Source organism: Amphiprion ocellaris, chromosome 3, assembly GCF_022539595.1.
Source record: "Amphiprion ocellaris isolate individual 3 ecotype Okinawa chromosome 3, ASM2253959v1, whole genome shotgun sequence".
NCBI classification, from domain to species: domain Eukaryota; kingdom Metazoa; phylum Chordata; class Actinopteri; family Pomacentridae; genus Amphiprion; species Amphiprion ocellaris.
Window position 1 is genome coordinate 997,529 of NC_072768.1, and position 17,890 is coordinate 1,015,418.

The 17,890-nt window shown below is 40.4% G+C and overlaps 1 protein-coding gene across 1 annotated transcript in view; it reads left to right on the top strand.

Annotated features, from left to right (window-relative positions):
- The window catches only part of cdh13 (cadherin 13, H-cadherin (heart)), a 446,773-nt gene that overhangs the window by 424,646 nt on the left and 4,237 nt on the right, over positions 1 to 17,890 (top strand). The gene's annotated exons all lie outside the window — the stretch shown is intronic.

The window sequence follows — 17,890 nt, forward strand, 5'->3', positions numbered from 1 at the left end:
GAGGTGGGAAACATGCTAACGTTCTTAAGAAAATATTAGAAGTTTTACTGATATGTACGTAATCACATTTTTAGGATTTTTTTTGGAAGATTTTTTATCATTTTTTGAAAATATTTACAAGAATTTTCTTTTTCTTTCTTTTTTTTTTTAAATAAAACTTTCAAGGGCAATTTTTAAAGAATTATTGGAATTTTGTTCCTGAAGGTTTTGCAAATTTTCAGAAATTTGTGGATTTTTTTGCTGAATTTTTGGATTTTTTTTCAGACAAGAAAACAATATTTTTTGGAGCCTGAAAATGAGGACAACAGGAGGGTTAATCCACATCTCACACTTGGGTTTTTTGTGTTTGACTTTGGATAAACTCTTTAAATACCATTTTATCTCCAGTCTTTGCAACACATGGAGATTTCCGTGTCAACTTGAAACACTTTCCTGAAATCTCACACATGATGTAACACGCACCAAACAGAAAACTTTAGTTAAAAAAAAAAAGGTGATTAAGGCAATTTTCATATTTTCAAAGGTTTTTTTCCGCATGTCTACTTTTACAAATTAGCAGTGCAGTGTGCTTCAGCCCAGCCTTCATCAGGGAGCATCTGTGCATATCCATGCAAAGTAATAACCTCACCAATCTTAATCAATGATACGACAACCACCCACTGATTGTCTTTTGCTGTATTGAAACACTCGCCCCGTGTTTTAGTGTTTCTCCCACTATGCGGGTGGACTGATGGAGGGGGTGTTAACAGTGAGACAGGGGGCCAACAGATGCTGTGGGATCCCTTCGAATACGAAAGGCAACGCTCCCATGGTCTGATTAGAGCGGCCACAGGGGAGCACAGCGAGGTGACTTAATTAAAACTCATCTAGATGGAAAACTCGGTGAAAAAATGGCATTTTGTTCAGCCTGCTGGCAGCTCCAGGGTTGTGGAAGATATGTGTACCTAATCACAGTGTTGTTGGGATGTAGGGGGGGGGTTAAGATGAGCTCGCTAGCCAACCACCTAATGCAGATTGAAAAATGATCACAATTAGCATGTATCTGCGGCCGCCTGGGTCACAGTCAGATGCAAACACAGCAACGCTTCAGCAGACAAAGAACTCTTTCTGTTTTCCTACTTCCCTGTCTCCCTCCTTGCCCCTTATTTTACCTCTTACCACTCCCATCAAAGTAAACACATATTAGGACATTCTCACACCTCCAGCCACAGCGGAGGAGTCTCTCCACCACCTCATCCATTTTTCCTTTTCATCCCGCTCGCTGCCCAGGCATCTAAATGACAGTGCACCACCGCAATGGAACCCATCTCAAACACCCATTAAAAATAATGAGATGGCCATTTTCACCGCCTGTTACTTGAAAACAATCCATATCACACTGGGGGCCCCTGGCAGAGACTGAGGGGGTGCTGAGCGGAAGGCAATAATTGCTGAGTGTAGATTTACTTAATAACCTCTTGTTGTCCTTGATCGGACTGCTGAGCCGGTCTCCTGTAGTAAACCAATCCAAAAGACGGAGGGTTGCTGTGTACAGTAAGCGTCTGACACACTGTTAGATACTTCAGTACATCTGACTCAGTCCTAAAGAATCAAAAACACCTATTTTTATGTTTGCATTTGCATATAGAAACATATGGCGTTTATAATACAAATGGTACTACTGATGCTGCAGAAAATAGATTGTTTCTGGGCTGTGTTTTGTTTTTTTTTCACGATAAGCGAAGCCATATGTCTTTGTCAGCCTAAAAATTACACCGGCTGCCTGTGTGGACGGCATGACATCACCATAATGAAATTGTTTACTAATCACCTGCTGCTTCTGGAAAATGACTGCGCTTTATAATGGAAATCAAAGACATCACCTATGATTCCTTCCCTGCTCCAAAACAAGCAGCAGTGTGATTAACATCTGTGTGTGTGTGTGTGTGTGTGTGTGTGTGTGTGTGTGTGTGTGTGTGTGTGTGTCTGTGTGTGTCTGTGTGTGTGTCTGTGTGTGTCTGTGTGTGTGTGTCTGTGTGTGTGTGTGTCTGTGTGTGTGTCTGTGTGTGTCTGTGTGTGTGTGTCTGTGTGTGTGTGTGTCTGTGTGTGTCTGTGTGTGTGTGTCTGTGTGTGTGTGTGTGTGAGCATTGCCATGGGGAACATTTCATCTCGCTAAGTCTATGAATAACTAACAGGATTGTTTGTTGACTTCAGTGACAGTAACCACAGTGTATTTATTTAACTGATCCTACAAAAAAAAAAAGCCTTTATCTCTCAAAAGGAACTCTGTAGGCATGAAAGCAGAGCTACCTCTCCGGAGGTGTTGCAGTCTTAGACGCATATGTCACGAGGATTAATTTATAGTTCGAAGTGGGATTCAATCCATAAATTATCACAGCTAATATAACACCAGTGTGTGTCTCCCTTATCCGGCAACATTGTGTATTCTTTATCTGCTGTTTATGTTTTCCCTGTTCTCCTTGTGATAGAGAGAAAGTCAACCTGCAGTCAATATTTACAGCAGGAAACAAAACAGCTGATGTGAACCAATCACAGGCCTGAGATCTGCAGCCCAGTAGTAGTTCTAGTGGATGTTAATCATATGGGAGTAAAAGGTGCTCCGTTTGCTGTTTAGTACAACATGTTATCTGATTACATCCAAAGGCAAAAAGTGTTTCTAGTTGCTCTTAATGGATACTCAGAGCCCTGCTGTGGCCCCTTTCCATGAACTCTGCTTTATGTGTCTTTGCTGTCCCAACACAATAAATCATACAAATGGGGATAAAGCAGCGGTCACACCACACAGTGAAATATGTGGGGCTTCAGGCTTGCTGACGTAGGGACATCTGACTAGGCTGCTTTATAAACTGTTGCAGTTAGCTCTAGCCAGGTTGCTAAATCATTAGCTTAACTAGCTGTCTCATACACTGATCAGGCAAAACATTATGACCACCTGATTAATATTGTGTTGGTCTGAAACTCCTCTGACCCAGTGGTTCATGGACTCAGGACCTCTGGGGATGTCCTGTGGGTCCTGTGGGTTGCAGGGGGGACCTACCTAGATCAGGCTGATCCTGTACCATCCCACAGGTGCTCAACAAGTTTACAAGGTTACATGAACTCAATAGAAGTTTTTGGGAAAATTCATGACATGACCTCTGGAGGTTGTCAACTGGTGTGGAATGACAAATTGGTGGATTTCTGAATTACTTGGGCACATCTTGTTGTGGAAAAACCCTTAGAACTGTCCGGATGCATTTGCTGTGCTTTATCAGTTCGATGGCGTCACTGACTTGATCTAAAGTCATGTTGTGAGTGTTGTCTTTATGCAGCTTCACCTTCTTGTCCATGTAGGCTTTAACCATCTTAGGAAGTCTATCCTTACCCATGACTTCCACAATCCCGATACATTTCAGGGAGTAGTCCACTCCTCTGTTGGTAATCTCAATCAGCACTTCATGGATGTTTTTATTGTGATCTTTGGGGTTGATGAAGTCAGTGGCACCAGACACCTCAGCCTTCTCAAACTCTTGGATTGATGTCTACAGCTTTATCTGTATCTGGGGGGTGTGGAAACCAGGTCAACACCTTAGCTCTGCAGTGTTCCCTGGGACATTTCTGAGCAGATTTTGTGGTGTGTTGGGGTGGATTGTCCTGCTGAGTGTGGAAACTGGCATCAAGGACTGCTGTTGGGAGTTTGCTTGACCTGCAGTGTTTAGGTGGGTGTCAAACATCCACATGAATGTCAGAACTCAAGGGTTCCCAGCAGAATGTGGCATTATAACAAGATGATGGATGCTCTTCACTTCACCTGTCAGTGGTTATGATGTTGTGGCTGATCGGTGTATGTGTCTGCAAACCACTGATCTTTTATGGAACACTCCTGAGTTAAACATGTGTCTTGCTCAGGGGCACCTGGACATGAGCTCTCCAGGCCAGGGATCGAACCAGCAACCCTCCAGTTATAAGACGGCCACTCTACCCACTGAGCCATGCCGCCCCAATCAGTGTAAAGTTTATGAATTGAATAGAAGTCTGAATCCCTGTTTTTAAGACTGTCAGTGGCATGCTGCAGTTTCAAGGTGAAAATTGCGTTGACTGCTTGTTTCACTCATGATGCAACCCATTATGTTTGTATTGTATAACAAGTACATTTCTAACCAACATATCTTTACTATGTACAGCGTTTTACTCTTTTACTGTTGCTCCTTTCAGTCATCTCTTAGATGAGGTTGGAGTTGTACTTCAGGAAATGGACAAAACGCTGCAAAAATGTTGTTCAGATGTTTTATTTTAACCCAAAATATGACTTTTTGGTGCCTAACTTCAACCAATATCCTGGCACGTAAATAAGCATATAGTTTTTGTGGCCAAACCTAACCAAAATGTGAGTAAAAATTTTAAAGTAAAGGATGACAGACAATGAAAAGGAAAGATTTCAAAACAAAATTACATTCTCTTTAATATGTATTTGAGAATTTTGTGTAGACCGAGATGCATGATGTGTCTCCTAGCACATAAAAACAGCATTTTGAAATGTTAATGGGTTAAAAGCCTTAATTAAAACCCGAGTGGGTCTTTAGGAGTCAAGTAAAAGTTTGGTACACTGCAGTTAATATAGTTCGATAGCTTCTTACTCTCTCCATCACATCATAGGTCAGCAAACATGGAAATTTGTGCACCCAAGTCCACAAAAGTTAAACTCTACAAGGTGAGACTTGTTTATTCCTGTTGTTTATTAAGTACTTGGTGTCCTGGAGTCCACCCACATCCATGCAACAAGATAACAAGTTGAAAAATTGCCGGCCAGCAAAGACAAGATTTTCAGCGGATGTTAATTTTCTCTTTAGGTGTGCATGCTGTTGTCCCAGAGGCATGCATGCACTCGGTTTCTGTTTGTACAGATTAAACATATGAGGCACAATTAATTAGAAAGATTTAGAAATGCTGGCAGGCGAATTTGTTTTATCTGTGGACTGAGCCAGGCTAGCTGTTTCCCCTCGCTTCCAATCTTCATGTTAAACTAAGCTAATCGTCTGCGAAAGGAGCTGGTTTCATGTACAGCAGACTGATATTGATCTTCTCATGTTATGCTCAATAAACAAGAAATTAATGACATTGCTCTGCACCAGCTCATCAGCTTCACGCCGTCCCAGACTGCAAAAAGACATGGATCACAAGGAACGCCACCTGCAGCTTTGCAAGATTTCAGAACTGGGTGGAAACAGATGTAAGCAGGAATAGAGATGGGATATTTCATCTCCCCGATGCTGCTGGTAACAGCCTTTGAAGTCTTCCTGATTGGAGCAGGGCAGATGGTGGACGTGTGGCTCCAGTCAGGCCGGAGGAAGGAGCAACAGGGATGACCTGGTGAGCGACCTGACAAGCATCCGCCAAACCGAAACCTGTCATTACCGAAAAGGACGACGACGTGATGGTCTGAGGAAAGAAAACCGAAGCCAAATCAGGCAGCTAGTCAAACTGGAGAGGAGGAAGGTGTGGCAGCCGAGAGGAAACCAACACGGACAGAGCAGCCAGTTTAGAAGCCTCAGCAAGGGAAGGAAGTGTACGGCTCATCTGATATTTCTAACAGGTCCTGAGGGAGAGGTTATCCTCATGACCCCTTGTGAATATCTCTGATGTTCGCAAAGCATGCTGTTCTGACACCTCTCAGAAGACAGTGGCTGTATTAATGACTGCCAGAGGAAAGACCATGGTTCAGCCCAGTGTGCACTCTGCTATATCAGAGTGCATTTTTCCTTGTGAGAAACAAGAGGAAAAATGTACAATGATTTAAAACAAGGGCTGTACAGTGGCGTGGTGGTTAGCTCTGTCACCTTGCAGCTAGAAGATCCCCGGTTTGTGTCCCGGTCTTCCTGGGATCTTTCTGCATGGAGTTTGCATGTTCTCCCTGTGCATGCCTGGATTTTCTCCAGGTTCTCCAGCTTCTTCCCACAGTCCAGACACATGCTGAGTTTAATTGGTGATTCTAAATTGTCAGTAGGTGTGAATGTGAGTGTGATTGTTTGTCTGTATATATAGCCCTATGTATCACTGTTACCTGTCCAGGTGAACCTGTGACAGACTGTTACCTGTCCAGGTGTCCCCTTCCTTCACCCTCAGTCAGCTGGGATAGACTCCAGCCCCTCCACAACCCTGAGGATTAAGTGGTGTGTAGATAATGGATGGATGGATGGATTTAAAACAATAATCTGCCTTTGAATGTAGAGTCTGGTGCCAGATGTGAAAACAACACTTCAGTGTCCTCATTTACTTTCCAAGTGTGTCATGTCGAACCCTTCCACATCGCACCATATCACTGCTTCAGACAGGACTTCTCTTTAGGCACGAATGCACATTGTTCAGTGTTGCTTGGACGCCAAACAAATTGTTTCAAGAGAATAGTTGAAACATCCATTTTTCCACTTAAGCAGCTCGCTGACTGCCGGTGTGACCCTCCTGTTCCTCTGTCAGGTTGCACTAACCTGGAGCCCCTGCACTCTCAATTACACAACAGTCTCCATAATGCCATGTTCAGCCCAGACACCAACTTGATGAATATTTCATTGGGACTGTAGAGGCTTTCAGAGCAGACTGCAATTACAAACAAACAGCTTGCTGGTGACAAGGGTGATTACTCTGTGCTGTTTCTCCTGAACCTTTGCTCTGGTGTTTTACACAAGTCATCAAAAAATAATCAGAGATTATTATGCTTGTTATTAGTAGAAATAGTGGCAGAATTACTCATTAAACGTATTAACATCAACCTACGTTAACACTTCCTTTCCATTTCCTCTCATTAACGGGAGCAAACAAATTACAACTATGCACATAGTCCCAACAAAGCTGTGAGGGAGGAAAAGGTTGAGGAAAAACAGAGGAGGAAAATCCATTTGTGAGGGAGTTGGTATTGAATTGAGCAAACAGCTGTGCCTGGTCGTGCTGAACACAAAAGAAAAGAGTGGCCCCATGTTTAACAAAATGAAAGCAATTCCCAGCACATTCCCCCTGGGTTTTCATCAAGAGACACTGCTGTTCTCAACAACTTGACTTTGCGTATGTACTTTGCCTGAGAGAAAAAGACAGCGATGAAGAAAAAAGAAAAAAGGAAGAGAAAGGAGGAGGATGAGGAGGGTGGTAAGGCTAACAAAGTGGACTGGCTAAAACAAAGACAAGGAAAGTCGACTAAATGAGCACCACAGGGGATGGCGAGAACTGTCCAGAAATGATCGTGACATGTCGAAATGAGACATTTTTCCAAGCGGCAGACATTAGGAAGCATTCTGCGTCGTGTCCTTGGTGGAAATGGCTGCTGTTCGCCCCAGTGCCTCTTCAACAAGTGAATTTAACATGCTAATCTGCCCCGTACAATTTAGCAGAACTGCCTTGTATATAGCCGGAGCGGGGGGCAGCATCAGTGCATGTGTGTGTGTGTGTTTAAATGTGTCTAACGAAGCAGTAAAATGGGAAATGCCCAGTTGGCACCGGACCCCCCTTCAGCACATTAACCCCAGCAGCCTGATGTCCTACCAGCTGGCCCCCATCACAAACACGCAAACACAAACGGGCATCCTGTGTGTGAATGAACGACTCCGCCTCCTGCAACTTCTGCGGCCTCTCAAGTCGGACGGGAAATGAAGGTTGTTCCTTTATCAGGGAGCACGCAGGGAGATGAATGGCTGACGACGGTGACCACTCCGCTGAGGCTATTACGCTCCCACAGACTCGTTGTCGTTGCACGACTTCATGGGGGAAAATTGTCACACTGCAACGCGCTGTTCATTTGTTTTATTTCGATGGGCGCCAAGACACCCGCTCCAAAATGATGGAAACAGTGTGAAATCGCAGATTAAGTGCAAGTCAAAATGCCAGTGGATGAAAAAGATAGAAGTCCCCGCTGCCAAAAGGAACAAAGGAACAGAGGAAGACGACCAGCCAGCTCATGCACCGTACCAGCAGGTGGATTTTTCATTTTCCTGTTATTAAATGTGATAAATTAACAATGACACAAATCTGTTATTTTTTTGTATTGTGTTGTCCTGCACTTTGCTGCTTGCGGCCGTTTTGTGTGTTCGTGCACACTACAGACAGATACACAAGGATAAAAAGCAGTGTGAATTGTTCTTTGTTTTTAAAAAATGGCACAAGTGATGCCAATTCAAAGTCTCTCAAACTTTGCTCAGTTGTGTTGAGATCTGGTGAAGACCACAGCATATAATTCACGTTATTTCATGCTCTTCAAACCATTCAAGGATTTAGAGAAGTTCTTCAGCTTTGGGTAAATTTCTTCATCATCACAAAGGAGTATAATCAAAGTCCTCCTGTGAAGTTTGAAGGTAAGCCGACCCAGAACATTTACAGAGTAAAACATTTAATAGAGTTGGTCAGACGGTTGAGAGGAGACATTAAGTAAATACAGAAGAAATAGTGGTCAGTTTGCATATAGCTGCTAATTAATGCCAAATGGTGACACAAACCGTCCCGTATCTGATGAGATTTATGTCATACAGAACCAGTTTTTGGAGTTTTAAATGTCACTGAGTAATACTAAATACCCATGAGATGCTTTTACGAAGCCAAAAGGCAGAACAGATTTTAATAATGTTGTAGTTTAGTGGAACAGTCTAGATTTGATAAAAGAAATCTGTAAAACATGAAGTTGTACTTTCCAAAGTTTCAGGAACTTTTGATCAGCAGCCTGTCAGGCTGGTCAAGAATGCAACAGGTGTATTCCATTGTGGTTTAATGAGCTTAACAATTAACTTTTGTTGTATGTGTTCATGCATTGACAGTAAAGGAGTTTGATTTAACAGTTAAAGATGGAGCCTCCAAGGAAATCTTAGATCATAGATGAACCAGAAACAAAGTCCAGCCATGGTTAAGCTCTTTTTTTGTTTTTGTTTTTGCTGAGACAGATATCTAGCAAGATTCTGAGGTGACAATAACAATAATAATTTACATAAAAGTAAGCCTATTGTTGCAAAAATGACACAGAACATCAACTAAATAAACTAGAGTCTTTAAACCAATGTGCAAATGCAGCCGAGGAACCTTCAGCTCTCTGAACAGTTTCTGGACATTAGTCCCTTGAAAAACTAAAGTGAGGCTTTAATTGATTTAAGAAAGGGAAGGCAAAAAACTAAATAAATGAAAATCACACAATGACACTGTGGTGTTTCTCAGCCGCTCATGCTGGTCTCTTTCTACTTTGACTGTCTTTGGTGGCTCAAGTCTTGCTGTGCTGCCTTTGTCTGTACTGGAAACAGGAGAGAAACTCCTCTTTAGAAAAGTCTGTCAGATCTTTTGTAGTTTCTCCATGAAACGCTGTCGTTTGGAGTTTAGTTTCAATCCTCGGTTTCTGCTGCTTTCAAATATTAGACTGATTCTACTGTGTACTGATCACTTTCAATTGGAGCTGTATTCCTGCTATTATAAGCATTCCTCTTCACATCAGAAGCTTTTTCCTGGCAAACAGGATGCTGCTGCTTGTCAGTGCAAGAATTCAGTAAAGACAGATAAAATCAACCTAAACATGCTGACATAGTCTCTTCAGAACTGATCCGTTTTAGATATTGTAAGTCCTATTACCACATTAGGCTGTGTTCATAGTGTGCCTGATTGAAGAGGTTAATGACAGTGAGTCACTTGTGAATAACATGCTTCATTAATTAACCCATGGATTGTATAGGAGCCAGCTGTATCGTGCTGTAATTATATTCCCTGCAGTCACCGTGTTTACATTCTTACATTTACTGTGACATTTTGAAGGTTCACTCTGAATGGGAGAAAACTGAACCTCTCCTTTATTTGCTTTCTGTTGCTTTCACCAGCAGTGGAAAACTCAAGCTGTCATAATTGGCAATTCCCAGTTTTTAGAGGCTTCAGCTGGGATTTCAACATGGACTACAGATTTCAAGGATGTGCCCAGCTGTGGCATAAAAGACGAGCAGGCTCTGAAGAGTCTACATCAGATTGTGTTGTCATTCATCAAATAACAAATATAGCGTTACATAGCAGAGTAATGTTGTCCACAGAATGAGCTATTTGGTGAAACTTTCCATTTTGCTCAGGTGCAAATGTTCCCCTGCCAGATAAAGTGATAATTTACTTGATGAAGAGCATGTAGGACCTGTCCAGGACTGTCTTGACAGAAGTGGTTGTTTGCCTTGATGGACCTGAAACTTGTCCTAATAGAGTGATTATATTCTCCACACTCATCCAAGCATTATGGAGATCTTATTTGCTGACAGATGACAGTGTCATGCTCTTCTTAGAGTGTGCAATTAGCAGCATCTTTCTCACCAAGACACAGTCTCCCTCCAGATAATAATGGACGAGATCATCATTTACTTGATGATAGGCATTTTCAGCCATATCAGGATCTGCATGGCTGCACTTATTCAGCTAACACAAGTAATGCATATCCTCTTAATGTTCCCTAATGGGAGGACCACATGTCAGTAATTGCTTCGAGTTGACAAGCTCTCTAACATTCAAGAGGATGGCCTTACTTTTCACAGTTAAATGGCTAAGTAGTTTTCACATCATTTTAATACCCACTTTTCAACTTCCATATTTATCACAGGACACTTCCTCTGACAACCACAATGGCTCCATTCATTTTATTTAAAGACCGCCTCAGCTGAAAATTAAGTTTTGTTCTTTGTTAATAAGTCCATACAGTGTTTTTTATATACTAGAAGACACATCATGAGCACCATGACTGAGTTTCCCCCCTTGATGCTGCAGTGGACCAATGATTGTGTAAAAAACACAGATTCTAACAACCTGTTTCATACAAACAAACATTAAGAACCAAACCTTGCAGGGTGGAACTTTTTATAGTTGAGTTATTCCAATACTACAATTGTCGTAAATCTCCAAATTCAAGAGGAGGCAACAGTGGAGAGTTACATATATGACTGTTTTAAGGCATTAAGAAACACACTCAGAGAGCGCAGTACTCTGCCAAGGCTGCTCAGTTTTTGCACCATTTCCGATAGATGAAAGAGATGGTAGAGTCTAAGAACAATACTAAAAAAAAGACTGAATATTCATCTTCATTAGAGGGCCAGAAATACAACCAGTGATAAAGCTGATCTGTGTTGAGTTCACAGCTTAGTTCGAGTTCTTCTGTTTCAGTAAAAATATCTCCCATAGCTGCATCTATCAGACGGCTTTAGCTGCTTGTAGTATTTTATGCAGAAACTCTATCATGAGTTCTGTCCTGTCCTGTGCTCTGTGTTATGAAATCATCAGGATTCAAGTCTACAGCAGAGTGAGTTTGGAGAATATTGCTGCTAAAGGTGAAACTGTTCAAACATGCTGATTTCAGATGGTGGATATCTACACTATGTTAAAGAAAAAGTCCAACCAACTTTCTAGTCAGTCAGTTCTCAACTCTGATTATGAGTTCTAGGGAAAAACCAACAGAATAAAACAGCATATTTAAACAGCCAAAAGCAGTTTCCTTCAGCCTCTAGCACAGATTGAGAAACACTGGTACCTGGAAGGAGCTCTAAGTAGAAGTGATGTTGAGTTGGTTCAGTTTTCTGATCAGGAAGCCTCCCGGTCCCTTCCCTGTGGAGGGATTCTGGGCATGTCCAGCTAGGAGGAGACCCCTGGGGAGACCCAGAGCATGCTGGAGGGATTACATATCCCATCTGTTCTGGGAACGCCCCAGGCTTCCCCCTGAAGAGCTGCAGTGTGTGATGGGAGAGAAGGGCTTGTTGGCTGAAATAACCCACTGAAACAGAATGCATGTTACTGTGTCTGTGTGTTCTGAAGACGTACGATCATGCATTCCTACAGGTTTGTTTATGTAAAGATAGGAAATGTTGAAAAAGAAGAATAACTGTAGGAGAAAAAGCTGAAGCAGACACTTACCTTGAGTTCAGGGATACATGTGTGTACACAGTGAATATCTGTTTGTGTTTCTGTTTGTCTTTTTGTCAAACTTGGAGACGTGGAACATCAGAACAGAAAAACTCATCAAAGCTCGGTGTGGATCCGGACCATTTTGTGAGATAATACAGCGGCCTTGATGGAGAATGATCTCTCTTGAACGTTCATTGTGTCAGAAAACTATTTCAGAAATATTTCAGTGTGAATGTGAGTGAAATAAATTGGAAACTTCCAGCATTCCTCTCTGTGTGAGAATTAATATAAGTCCTGATGAACCAGCAGCCTGTATTGCTTTTAGTTTTTGTATTACAGAGTCAAGTCATAATTTCTGACTGAACAAAGCGACGTTCAGAGCAATTATACTGTGTGGCCACTGGCGTTATTTACATTGCTTTTCTGTTTGGGATTTCTTCGTTTGCACAGCCGCATAGAAACTACTGCGTCTCATTCCAGTGCACAGCTCCCTGTTCTGTGTTTTACAAGAGAAAATAAAACTATCATCGCTGATACACTGACAAACAACTTTCTGTACAACAAAGGATTTTCTCAGAAAAGGCTGGCATCATGCTGGTTGTTTACAGCAGCAGATTCACCACATTAAACTTTCATAAACTGCAGAATATATCTTTAATTACAGCAAAATGGATATTTGATTATGGGGAAATGTTGCACATTATTATTTTTTTCAGGGATGAGCACACAGGGGGAGATGGCAGAGCTCTCCTGAGACCCAAGCAGCTGCCCTACAGCCAAATACCACTCCATTCACAAATGCTGAGCATATATTTTGTGGGGAAATGTGCCTAAATCCACTACTTGTGTGGCACGATTTTCCCACTTGAAGCTGTTCCTGTTGTAATATGCCGCCATGTGCTTGGTGAAACATGGTGAGGAGGATGGACGGACGGCTGAGAGCCTGATTCTGCTGCACTAGTTGGCAAAATTAGATATTTTCCTGTGTGCTTGACTCCATGACAAATCCTTTAAAACTCTTTTAACAGCCATCATTAATATCCATATGGGCCAACTAATCAAAAGATACAGTAGATTTTGAGAGGATTATCATTCAACGCATCATTTTGAAGCTCATATGCTGTTTATAGCAATGAGCACAATGACTACTTGAACGGAGAGGAAATTCTCTATGTCAAATACTGAATTCACCAACAATCATTTGTCTGAAATTGCAATGCGATTTAAGGCAATTTATCTAAACATACATAAACATTTTAGCCTCTACTGCTTTCATTTTATTCACTCTTTTCTGAAGCTCTCTCTATGATGAGTTCCCCAATTTCATGGAAGCAGAATATTAAATCTCTGATGTTACACTTGATTTTATCATGTTCTGGTTCAATATATAATTGCGGGACTTTTTCTAACACAGTTGACAGGTATCATAGTAGACATTTTTGCTGTTTTCAGGCCTATAACCAAACCCCACATGGCATTTTAGAGAAAGATTCTTCTAAATATTATATACACAATTGAGTAAAATTGAAATACAAAGTTATTTATAAAGATATTTTAGTAAACCTGTTGACTACTTTATATTAAATAACTCAGAATACCTTGGAGTCTGGCCAGTCTTTTATCCAGGAGGAAATGACATCATGTGGAGCAGGTCATGTGATCTGGAATTAACACACTTCCTGGAGAGGTGTTTTTGTAATGGGTAAATTAGTGGAAAGGGATTTCTCAGACACAGATACAATTAGTTATTTTGTGTCATAAAAATAACACAAATGACGAGAGACACAAAATAACTACAAAAAGTTGCAAAATAAACACAGAGATGCACAAAATGATCACAAAAAGACCTAAAATCCCACAAAACAGTCTGAAAATGACCAAATAACAAACAAAATGAGCACAAAGACACACTAAATGACAAAAAATGACACAAAATGAACACAGAAAAACATAAAATGACTCAGTGAGACAGATAATTATCATATAAAGACACAAACTGATGAGAGACACACAAAATAACTACAAAAAATTGCAAAATGACCATAAAACACCTAAAATTACCACAACCAGACTGAAAATAGCCACAAAAATGCACAAATGCCCACTTAAACACCTAAAATGCCCACAAAACAGACACAACAGAAAGAACAAAAAGAAACAACATGAGCAGGTCATGTGATCTGGAATTAACCCACTTCCTTATCGTGTTTCTGTGATGGGGAACTTAGTGGAAAGGGATTTCTCAGACACAGATACAATTTGTTATCTTCCATATAAAATGTGATTTATTGCCAAAAAAGAAATATCTGTCATGATTATCTCAACTTAATAAAAGAACACAATCCAAACTATTTCTGAATCAGCTCATTTTATTATTGTTTAGCTCATTAGAAGGTGGTTGGTATTAAATTCAGACGCTTATTTAGTTGACATTTTAGTGATATCCAATCATTTTTATTAATAAGTGATTGTTTCCATAATAAATAATTATGGAATTTGTAAAAACGTGATCATAATGAACATAAAAACATCCTTTTTTGTACTTTTAATAAAAATTTATGCAGATATATCCCATGGACTTCAAAAGTCCCTCAGTTATAGCTTGAACCTTCTATGTTTAGCAAACACATCAGTGATAATGGACACGTGCACTGATAGTTTTCAGTAGATTTCTGCACATCTGCTCTCATAATCCTGTAACAAACCTCGTAATGCTCTGAAGGAATGCCAGTCACATAAAACAAACTGATTTTCTCTGTGAAATACTGAAAGCGCTGATGCTATCTCAGGAATCATCAAAGAATCTGAAGCCAATATGAGAACTTCAAAAAAAAAGTTGTGATTATTAGAAAACTCCATTAGCAGACATCAGTTTTTCTTGATGTGATTTCATCTTTCCAGTGGTTCTTTGTACTGAGTGTAGGGTTTCAGTTTTTTAAAAAGAAGATTGCCGTGAAGCAACGCAAAGAAACTATTTTAGTCTATAAAAATTATGGAGAGTGTGCTCCAAATGCCAGAGCAAAACGCTTTCATGTGCTGATACTGATCTTTACACGAATGCAGAGTTTTTGCAGAGTGAAAATTAAATATCAGGGGAATTAAAGCGGATTAAGGCAAGACGAGGACATGAGGACTTTTTGTTGGGTTTTCTGTTGAGGATAATGTCCCAGTGAACCCTGCACTGTGACATTTTATTGACCTCATTGTTGAAATCTTTAATTCTGCTCTACTGATCGATCAAACTGAGACCGCTTTGCTGAGGAGAGATTTCAGATTTTCAGCTTGAGCATGAAGTATTTTGAAGTTAAAATAGAGAAGATATAAAAAAGCCAATTTGGTCATGAAGAAGCTTCTGTGAAATTGATTACCAATCGGTATATTAATTAAAAATGTCAGCTAAGAACCAATTATTATTTTTTGTTATCAACTGTCCTCTTCATTCATTTGAGTGTCGTTCGACCACTCCACTTCACGGACTCATTGATTAATTATGTTATTTATTTGTTTGTTAATTTGCATGTAATTATCCGCTGGCCAGCTCTTGTTGTTTCCTAATAGCGTGAATACACAGCGATTTGCATTAAACAAAACAATTTAACTTCCATAATTTGTCATGACTCATCGCAGGAGTCTTTCAGGAGAACCTCAGACTGAGTTTGAATGCAGAATTCACCAGACAATTAGACAATTAGTGATGGGGCCTCGTCGGATAATAAGTGGAAGTTGTGTTTGTGTGGGAAAGACAGAAGATGGTTGAAGGTGAGATAATATAAGATAGAAAGAAAGAAGGAAAAAGAAAACCTGGCACCTCTGTAATAAATGTTAAACTGCCAACATAGGTGGTGTCTATTCATACTGTCATTAAAGTTGATTACATGTCGTAAAGTAACCTTCTACTCGAGAATTTTAAGGGTGTTGGAGGGAGCATGGTTGTTTGATTTATCAATTTTTGGGTGAAAATCTGTTATCGGCTCCCTGGAAGATTGAAACATAAAAGGATCTTCTGTAACCGCTGCACGCTGTTTCTAGCTGCATATTTCAACGCCATCACTTTTCAGCTGTGACAGGAAAAACACAGGAGCGACTGACTGAAACCACTGAATGCTTCCCTCTTTATACACACCTACAACTCGTTACCTGTCTGCCTGCTTTGCAACTCGCCAATCTGCATTATATAACCTCAGTTATTATGATAATTATTCTCCATTTTTGCTCACTTAATGGAACCGAATTAGTTCCAGAACTATTCTTTTTACAAATGTGTGCTGAAAACCCTACAAATCTCTGGTGTCTAAAAGTTTAGGTTCTCCCCGAAAGCCCATTACTGACTTAAAGCCTGTATCGACTTTGCTTTAAATCTGCATTAACTAATTCTTTTCAGCCCTGAAGGGCTGTGGAAACAATCTGCAGAAAAACAATAATGATCTACTATTATCTCTAAAATCAGTGAACTCACTGGCGAGCCGTTGCATAAACAACATAAAGAACATTAACATTCATTTGGAGTGTTTAGTAGTGTCTGTGGGTTCATCAGGTAGTTTTGTGAATCATTAGAATATACTGATCACAGCAGCTTTAAGCAAAGTTTTAAGCAGTTTAGCAAAAAAAGATGTTGTCAATTAGTTTCTTGTTTTTTTATTAACTGACTAATTATTAGTACGTCTAATTTGGCCAATCAGAACTCTCACACATGCTGATTTGTGACGGAATCGACATACTTTCAGCTGACCCTGCTCTCCCAACAGACATCCTGAACTGAAACTAGCAGCAGGAAAGTCTCACTTTTTTCTGATTTTGCCCCAATGCTGAGTTTGCTTTGATAACTCATTTATTTCAGTGCAGCCATGTAACAGTGCCCCATTCTCCAGCGTTATACAACATCTACAACATTTCAGTCCAAATGTGAGTGAATCCACAGTGTGACTGCGAAATAAATGAGCAAAATCCTCCAGCAGAATTCCTGATCAAACATAAATTCAAACTCTGCTCTCAGGAAAATGTCAGTCAGTGAACTCGCATCGACTCACAAATTTCCTTTGACTGCACGTGCTACACCTGTAAAGTCTGCTTTGTGTTCGGTCTGAATACACCTTAAGAGTCATCTAAGTATGTCCTTGGTTTTAATTACTCTGCACACGTGAAAAAAAAAACAAATCAATATTTTGCATTACTATCAGGGTGTTTTTTTCTCTAATCCTGGCTTCATAAAGGGTTAATTTAAGAGGTTGAAGTGGGAGATTGATGCATCTCAAAGAAAAGAAAAGCATAATCAAATATTTTCATGAAGATGTGTAACCTTGTGGAGGAATATGTATGAAAGGTCCGTGTACATTTTGGCAGTTGGATTTTCCGTTCTGAAACGGGCATTGAAAAACAAAAAACGAGTGGTTATTTGAGACATAAAATACAAAAATTAAAATTGAAATACAAGGCGTTTTTTCTTTTCATGATCAAAAAGGGATGTATGAAATTTTAAAAATACTTTGATTTTCATTTTATATTTAGAATAACAAAAAAAATCAGTAAGAGACAAAAACGAAAAAAGGTCAGTTTTTTCATTTTCTGAGACCGGAAGTGGTCATCAGTAAGTGTGGCGCCAAACGACAACAAGATTCTCAGAGGGCGGAGCCAGAGAGCAGTGATTGGTCAGACTGACTGAGAGCCAGAGAGCAGTGATTGGTCAGACCATAGATACTATAGAAGACAGCGCGCTAGCGGATCTAGTCTGCTCTATGTATCTATGGCCGGAACGTCTGGTAGCATCTCTGGCTGCTGTTGACCTGGTTTTTGGAGTAAAACACGGTAAGAAGATAATTACTTCTAACCTGTAGCATTGTTTTGTTGTACGTTAAGTCAGCGACTTGTGAAGAGTTGTGTTTTGTCGTGTTTGAGCAGTTGGTCCGGACCGTTAGCTAGCTAAGCGGCTAAGTTAGCTAGCTAAGCGGCTAAGTTAGCTAGCGGGCTAATTACCACAGGTGGCTAACTTACCGCTGAACACCTGTGTTAGTTGCTGCCGCAGCTGTCCTCATTATTA